Source organism: Adelges cooleyi, unplaced genomic scaffold (genome assembly GCF_023614345.1).
Source record: "Adelges cooleyi isolate 19-005CV unplaced genomic scaffold, UGA_ACOO_1.1 ACOO_flye_CR_arks_rails_tigmint_CR_PRNA_108, whole genome shotgun sequence".
NCBI classification, from domain to species: Eukaryota; Metazoa; Arthropoda; class Insecta; order Hemiptera; family Adelgidae; genus Adelges; species Adelges cooleyi.
In genome coordinates this window covers 6,577,776-6,587,137 of record NW_026095761.1, presented here as the reverse complement: position 1 = coordinate 6,587,137, position 9,362 = coordinate 6,577,776, and the positions used below count along the sequence as shown (strand labels likewise).

Here is a 9,362-nt window from a genome sequence, read left to right as displayed (position 1 = left end):
GTCTTATTTTAAAGTTAAATCAGTACAAATCGTTTGTAAGCTAGCTAATGATTAAAATGTACAAAATACATTTGTTTAAAAGATTAACATACGAAGAATTTTTGGTGAATTCATAATTAATTTGTGTAATAATACAGTAAATTAAAATTAACTTATAGCTTACAAGTGTTAAAAGTCTATATCCTACTTTTTTTTATATATAATAGGAATTTCTATCTGAAATATTAGGTTACAACTTGTGGTTCTGTAATATGAATGTAGACTCTAAGATTTTTTAAATTTGTATTTAAAACCAAATTTTGACAAGCTGCCGATATAGGTTGACCTCCGCATAATAGTCAATACCTAATTACATACATATTAATAAAAAAATAATATTGATTAGTCTAATTAGTAAATTAAACATTAACAAATTCAACTAAACATAAACCTGATGAAGCTAATGAATACAAAAAAAATATATATTTTTTTAATAGTTTCTTAATACAGAAATGATTAAATATAGTAATCACGGCTTACTAGATATATGCATTTTTTTTGTGATTTATCAAAATTATTTAAGAAGTGTGTTCTGACGTTAGAAACGTTAGTTTTATAGTAGCTCTTAACAGGTTAACATAATACATATTATATTTTGCAGTATTGTGTTCTGAACAAGTTGGCCTGATAAAACATAAAATAATGTGATGATACATTGTTTAAACTTAAGGTTTGTATTTTGAATTTTCATTATTTGTAAATTGTGTTATATGTAAACACTAACACGGAAAAAACTATATAGCTGTCCGAACCATAATTATGGTTATCCCAACCATAAGTTATGGTTAATATAGGGACACAATAAATTTTTACCACCAGTCGCTTGTGTCTAAATATACATATTTAACAAAAAATGTACAGTTAACCCAACTACTCAAAAACAACTAAACTAGTTTGGTATTTCTAACTAAAATAATGTTGTTGGCGCAACAATATTATAGTAGATCTAACTAGAATATTTCCAACCATTTACTATAACCAAATTATTATGATATATAATTGATATAATATACAATATATATAATTGATATATTATAATGAAGTTATCGTTGAGTATTGAAATAAATAAATATCTCATCATCGTCATCAATAATATATCAATAAGAAAAAAATATCCCTAATCAAAGCTCGCTAAGTATTTGATGATTTTGTCATAAGAACCTAATTAAAAATATTTTTTAGTTTTATTATTAGCGCACAGCGATACTTAGTTTTAAGATTGATCTCCAAGATAGTAATTGGTTTTTAATAATTTAAGAGACTGTTTTGATTATAGAAGTCTCTTTAGAACACCAAAACTATCATGCTATAATAGAACTTAGAAGGAGCTAAATTTAAATTTAATAAGTTATGACTTACCTATGACATGAAATTTAAATTGTGTACAAAGACGCGCCAATAAATTTACTTTTTAGTTTTTTGTGATTATTACTTTTAAGGTTGGTGGTACAAAATATGTATAGATAATACACATTTTGACTTGACATTTAGGAGTATTTTATATATTATAGGTTATATTTACCATACAACCCCAAGTAATTTGGAATAAAAGCTTTAATAATAGAATAAGACAACTGATCAAATTATTCTATTTAATAGTTTTAATTGATGAAAATTATTTTAGTAAGACATGTATAACTTACTCAAACCTAACCAATAAAATTGATAATTATTATTGGAAGTTCTGTAAGTATGTGTTTTATATTTCACGCATGTGATGGACAAAGACAACAAATCATTTTACTATTATTTTATAGTTATTTAAATTAATTTAATAGCGTTTACATAACAAGTAATATAACATCTACTATTGTTTTTTAATGGCACAGTTGGTTTTTTCTACTGTTAACATCTCACGTGAGCACTCTTAGCAATACCGTATAGTCCGCCATAATGATTTTTTATAATAATATTATATATAAGGCGCTTTGAAGCCACAAGATAGTCCTATTCACTGATGATGTCAGACTTTCAATAATTATGGTTGTTTATTAATTCCTATCAAACTTGGTTTAACAGTGTACTGTAACATGTGTGTAAAGATTTTACGCGCAGTAAATTTAAGTAGTGGCGCTTTGCGTTGTGATAATATTATTGTGCAATAATATTAATTTTAAAAAAACTTAAGATTGCCATTTTTTTTTTCGTAAAAAACTATAATGCCATTTACCTTTAAATGTCACTGGAAAGTGGACCTACATTTTTTTTTCGGAAATTGCATCAGTTATCGGCGGTTGTTTATTTGTGTCAAAATATGTTTCGACTTCAATTATTATTATACTTACCCATATGGCATTTGCTATGTATATACTTAAATGTCGGTCCGGTACGTACAAAAAAAAAACACGCAATGTAATTATATTTATCTGTCCATTAAACCATGTGATGACATTCGCATTTGGGGTAAGTCCATTGCGGTGTCCAAAAGAAGGGAACAAAACTTGTCGTGCAATACGTTGTTTTTTTCTTCGAGGGGTCAAAACCAGCCCGGGTTCTCTTGCCGGCTTCGGCGGTTAATGGGCCCGGTTGCGGGAAAGGAAAAAAAAATGAACAAACGTACAAAATGAAAATCCCAGCAATACGTCTTAAGGCGAGGGTGTTGCGGCGCGGGGAATAATAAGAAAACTTAAGTAATGTACCGTGCATAGGTGCATGGCGACGGCGGTCGGTCTTAGACTCCGCCTCTTAAAGATTTCTTTAAACCGATTCCAAGCCAGACGGTCACCACCATCAGTTGATTCTCGGCGGGCTCCACTGCTTTAACGCCGCGTCTGTTTGCGTAATTTTTTATTATTGTTATTATTATTTGGTTTGTTTCCTTAAGCAAAAAAAAGTACTTTAAAATTAATAAATCGCGTTATTTAAATTTCAAATTTCGTTTTTCCGTTACACCGTTTTGTCACAGTAAACTTCGTTTGGTGTTGTGCATTTAGCTCGCGTGTTTAGAACGGGGAAAAAAAACTTGAAATGTAAGTAAGAAAAATCCAAAATTACAATTACCTTAACTCACATTCATGGGAAAAATATTCATTATTTATAATAATAATGGTAGGTACATTAAATACTGCCTCGGTCTTATCAATAACTGTAATTGGATGCTTGCGATATTTACCACATGTATTATATCACGCTTTAATGAACTCGTTTTCGATATTTTTTAAGCGTCTCGCGTGATAAATACACGCCAAAAGACTTTTGTATTTATTGTTATCATTTATAACTCAATTATGGAAAATTTAAACTGACAACGATTCGGTTCGATCGCAATTTATTAATGTACTATCGCGTATTTAATTAAAAGGATTAAACAGATGAAAATTAAAATATAACCCGAACATTATCGTTTGCTATCGAAATTTAAATTTTAACAACATTTCTAATTGTGCTTTGCGCCATTTTGAAATAATAAAATAATTCGTGATTAATTTGACTTTTATGATAACTCACGGACATGACAACCTGTTTTTTTATACACGAGAATGGTAACCACCGTATCTTATATGTTATTTGATTTTTAAATGTAGTTTCAGTTTTTATCTGACGGTTTTTAATGTAATAATAGTTTAAGGAAATTTGGAGATTATATTTAATAAGGAAGGATGCACTATTGTCGTGACAGATTGCTACAATCAATTTATGATGACCTAAAAGTATATGAATACACATGATTAGCATAGAATTCACGTTTATCGTATATACAATATTCAATCAAATAATTACTTAATTAATTCATACTCAAATAAAACTTATAATAGAGCTATGTGTTTTTCAGTGTTATTGTACCCCGTTAGATATATTATTTTTGTCAAACTTAATTTTCCTACATGTCTGAAAGGAAATGTTCGAATGACGTTTCATTACCAATATTGAACTAAAAATACAATTTAAAACTAATTTATCAGACATTCTTAACGTTTGAATTCCTAGAATTCCTTATCACAACAATACTAATAATAATAATTATTATTATTTTTAGTAGATACGGAATCAAGATATTATTAGCATTATTACAATCTTTCCAAATTCGACTATAACAATAATTATTGAATTAACCTATAACTGCCAAAACGCTATTAAGTAAATACCGATTTTAGTTTTTTCTTAGGATATATTTGAACTTTTTCATAGCTCGTTGATTACCTAAGTTAAACAAAAATAGTATAGGTAAGAACCAAAATCTGGGGCGGTTTGGAAACTAAATTCAGGCCTGGGAATTATACTTCATTCAGGCCACCAGTAGCTCCTTTAGCCATTTTTGGTATTTCGCGATGATATAATCACTTGGTTAAGGTATTGTTAAGAATGCAGGTGTTTTTGACAGGAGATTGGAGAACAATATAATATTTTTTATACCTTTATTCGGAGATATTCATAAATGTTAACATTCCACTCGGAATTTATCGGCTCAAAATGGTTTTGCGGGAGGACAAAAATATGAGGGTGGTATTTACAGCAACAATATAAAATGTCGTCAAAGGGTAAAGGAAAACTTTAACTATGGGGAAGCGTTTTTAATTTTTTAACAACTTAAGCACAATCAAAGGTATTCAATCGTGAAGATTCATTTATTTTTAATTGTTTATAAAAAAATATTAAGTGTAGATTTAAAAAAAAATAAAAACGCTACCCCACAGATAAAGTTCTTCTCTATACATTGTGAAAATTTGGTAAATCTATTATTAATACTGGCCTACATACTTGTCCCACGCAAAGCAGTTTTGACAGGGAAAAAATTGTAGTTTATCCTATAGAAATGAATGTGATAGTCTGAAAAAAAAATGGCAAACAATAAAGTATCCTCACTACTGTATAAATAAGTATACACTATAGTTCAAGCACTAAATTAAGATACTGTAAAAAATAGCCTATACTTTACTCCTTAGAAATGAGCTGAGTGACGTCCTCTTAAAAAAAATATTAAAAAAGTAATACAAAAATATTTTGTAGGTTAATATTTTTTAGTTACAACCACGGTTTTTAACAAGCTTACAATCCATACAGGATAATTGAAATAAGTATCATCGGCGGTAATTTAAGTCAAATGTCACAATTGATGTATTCTATTATTCTGCAAAACTAAGAGAGATCCGCATTGGTGTTTTAAACAGTTGTAATTATCAGTAAAAAAAAAAAAAATTATGTACAATAACCAGTGTTGTAAATTTTTTTTACAAAATGAATTGTTCTTGTTAATTGTGTTAAAAAACTTCTCCTTGTCCTTTTAACTTTTGAAAGAAATCATTGTTTTTTACATAATGCCAAGCTATACACACACAAAAAAAAATGATTTAACTTAACAGTTAATTAAAATTTAATGGAACCATTACAGGTCACCATTTAATGTTTAAAAACACTACTAAATATCTTAAGATTCGTTGAACTCTTATTGACTATTCGTGCGACTCGGTTAATTACCTATAACATTAAGTATTTTTAGTGCACATTATGACTAGCTAGATAAATTATTAGTTTTTTTTAGAACCGGGTAATAATAAAAAACTACTCAAAGTGCGCTCATCGTCTATCATCTATTAATTATCTATTGGTAACTGAATAAACTCAGTTAAGAGTTTTCACACTTCATGCAAATACATCAGTTCATGGATATGTCAGGACATATCCATGAAGTGTGGATACTCTTAACTGAGTTTATTGGGGTTTCTTAAAACCATTTTTATCACAATGTGTAATCATTATATGATTATTTCCGATCTATAATCTCCTTGGGATATATGATGATAGTATAATCTTAATTATATGTTCTGGTCAAACGTTTTTTGGTAGTTTTATAATATCTGGCCTTATTTGATTTACTGGCAACATTTATCAATATTAACATTTCTCAAAAATAAATTTCCGTGGTTCACCAGTAACTAAGTGCCTACCTAGCAAATTAATTTGACTATCCTTGTATATATAGTTATATCCTTATATATCCTACACATGATGTATCTACATGGAGCACAGAAATCAGAATAGACTAAATCTAATTTAATCTATTCTGTGCACGAAGTGTGGATACTCTTAACTTTATTTTCAGAATGACCCTCCACAATCCTCCATAATCCATATCTATTATCCCTAATCTTATATATATATATATATATACTTAATGGCCTAATGATAATGACGTCAGCATTGTGACACTAAACGTGACGGACAAATTTTCAGAATGACCCCCAGCCATAAGACATATCTATATCAAAATAAAGAACTATATCAAATGGTTATCAGGAACAAATATGACTTGTTAATATTGATGTTGATGAATATTTATTTCACCTAATTTATAAGTTTATAATTTTAGTTGGGCGTTATCAAAATAGAAATGTACATCTGATGTTGTTCAGCGTGTTAATAATTTTGACACAACTTGACTTTAATGATTTAAAATTTAATCGAGGGATAATAAAAATTAATTTAACAAACACAAACAAGAAAATTAATAAAAAGGAATTATACCTTTCCGGGCAGAAGACATAACGTTCTCTTCGGTAAATCGTTTTAGATATATTTTTTACCTTACACAAATCGCTGCAATGTCACCACCGTGGGTACACCATTATAACTGGAACGTGTTTATTATGTGTAAAATAATACTTAATCCGACGTTGTTGTATTGTCGAGGCTGTACACACATAATAATTACTTGTCGTAAGAGTACTACTTAAGAGGAAGAACACAAAAATCCAACAACGCATACCTAAACCTTTTCAATCCAGCTAACATGTAACTGGAGTATCGAAAAACGCCGTAACATATTATTATGCATGTGTATAGATCGATCGTGGTTATATTAATATATTATTTTAATATAATGGTTATTATGATGTTATGTGTACACATATACACAAGTTTATTTCAGCTGCAGCCAGTTGAATCCTATTACTTTTACTCGCTGCACATTACATACAAAACATAATTACCGTTGAGCTGTGTTGAGTATATATTATGCGGTAGGTAGTGTGGTATAATAATAATAATGTATTCTATTATTATCATCGGATAACACATAACTTCTATATCATAGTATAAAATATTTGTTTTTTCGTGCGAATAATGTGAATTCGACAATATTCGTAATGCGATAATATAACAGTTCATCGCCGTGTCTATAAAGCGAATTGCTGATAATGTAATTAACATAAAAATGTGAAAAATAACTCGATTTATGAGGATATATGTGCGATAAAGCGTCGTTAAAGTTTATAAATTTTACAGAGAAATTATGTTAATAACCATTAGATGCGTTCTTCGCCGTATATAGCTTTGAGCTAGTTTAATTACAGCTACCACTACAGAAATTCGTGTGAACTACTATGGCTATTGACTATATTGTGTACATTAAGAGTTCATTAGAACGCTTAACGTTCCGAGTTATCGACCAAAGCAATAAAATTATTATTAAGGCGTACACCACTCAACTCATGTTGAACTAATATGCGTTTCCAGTAAGTTCAAGGCTCATTGGATTGGAGCCATGATATTTGTTTTTAGGTCTTCTTCTTTAGGTTTTCAGTCTTCCGACTGGTATTGCCTTCCTACAACTCTTCTCCATTCCTCCCTGTCTTCTATTTTCCTTTTCATATCTACATATTTTAGGCCCAGTTCTCCACATGTCTGTGTTATGAAATTTGTTCTAGGTCTTCCTCTTCCTTTTTTCCCTGGTATAATTCCTTCAAGGACTACTTGTATAGGACTATCATGTCTCAGAGTATGTCCTAGCCATTGTAGTTTTCTCGCTTTTATGTTATTTATTATTGTCCTTTGTTCATTTACTTGTTGTAGTACTTGATTATTTGCTACTCTATCTACCCAGTTAATCTTTTGCATACGTCGATAGCACCACATCTCAAATGCTTTTATCGATTCTTCTTCATTTTTGTTGTACATCCATATCTCCGCTGAGTATAGTGCTATAGGCCATACGTATGTTTTTAGTATCCTTTTTCTGAGTGCAATGTTTATCTTTTTTGATAATAGGATCTGTTTTTTTCGTAAAATGCAATCTTCGCCATTCCAATTCTTCTCCTAATTTCCATTTTACATCTTGCATCATCTGTGATTGTTTGGCCTAAGTAGCAGAAATGGTTCACCTGTTCTATCATGTAACCATCTACTAAGATTTCTGCCCGTATCTTTGTTTTTGCAATCACCATTATTTTTGTTTTACTAGCGTTTATTTTCATATTATAGTTTTTTGCTGTACAGTTTATTTTATTTACCATTTTCTGAAGTCCTTTTGCCGATCCAGAAACTATAGCTTGATCATCTGCAAATTTGATTGCTTTTATTTTCGATCCACCTATACTCACCCCATTTCTATCGCCTCCGATAGCTTCATCCATCATATTTTCTGAATATGCATTAAACAGGCTAGGTGAGAGGACGCAACCTTGTCGGACTCCTTTTCTAATCTGCACTTCCTCAGATATTTCCCCATTTATCGAGATTACTGCCCTTTGGTTTAAATATAAACTTTCAATCAAGTTTACTATTCCATCAGGGAATTTAGGTAAACAGCTAAAATTAATTCGATTTTTAACAATAATAATGCTAATTTTCTTTAAGATTAGTTTTTTTAATTTTCAGTGTATTTATAAACCGTCCAAACACGGTTATAAGTATTTGCTAGAAGTAGGGATTTTTAGAAAAGAAACCCGGCCCAGAGATAAAAGGTTAAAAAGGGTTTTAAATGTTTTAATTTAAAACTTGGACATTTTAGTCCAGTTAGGTTTGGCTCGGGTCAAATAATAAATATCAAATAAAGATTCGGACCGGCCCAGATTAAAGCCATCTAAACCTAATTAATTATAAAAATTAAATCGAACAAAATTTTAATGTTTTTAATATGAAATGTGGAAATAGAGATGGTGACCGATATAAATGTGTAAGTAGAGAAGATTTGATTAATTAATTTAAAAAAAAATGTCCAATTTAATAACTACCTATAATATTATTATACTATTTGTATGTTATTATTGTCACGCGCTCGTTCCTATCAGTTTTCTATAAGAATAAAAATAAAATAAAAATGATAATTTTGGAAAAAAAGTCATGCCGTTTGTTGTAGGACCGCACATTTTATATATTTTGTTAATATATACTTTTGTGTAATTATAATACGGATTAAGTTATTTTAATTATCTAATTGATTAATAAATTTTGCCTGTTGGTGGCAATTGGGGATCGGAACACGATAGTATAATCAGGTGTGCGTTTTTTAGGTGCTAACTGTCACACGGGCCGACTGCGATAAACATCTTAGTTCATCTGCAGCGACAAGGATAGGTTGGATAGATCGTATAACAACAGCCATAAAT

General features: G+C 29.8%; 1 protein-coding gene across 2 annotated transcripts in view; it reads left to right on the top strand.

Annotated features, from left to right (window-relative positions):
• The first annotated feature begins 2,778 nt into the window (after nt 1-2,778).
• The window catches only part of LOC126841259 (GATA-binding factor A-like), a 30,378-nt gene continuing 23,794 nt past the window's right edge, over nt 2,779-9,362 (top strand). For both annotated transcript variants that reach the window (XM_050577640.1, XM_050577612.1), the window contains exon 1: nt 2,779-3,008. The gene's annotated coding sequence lies outside the window, so the exon portion shown is untranslated. The remainder of the gene's footprint in view (nt 3,009-9,362) is intronic.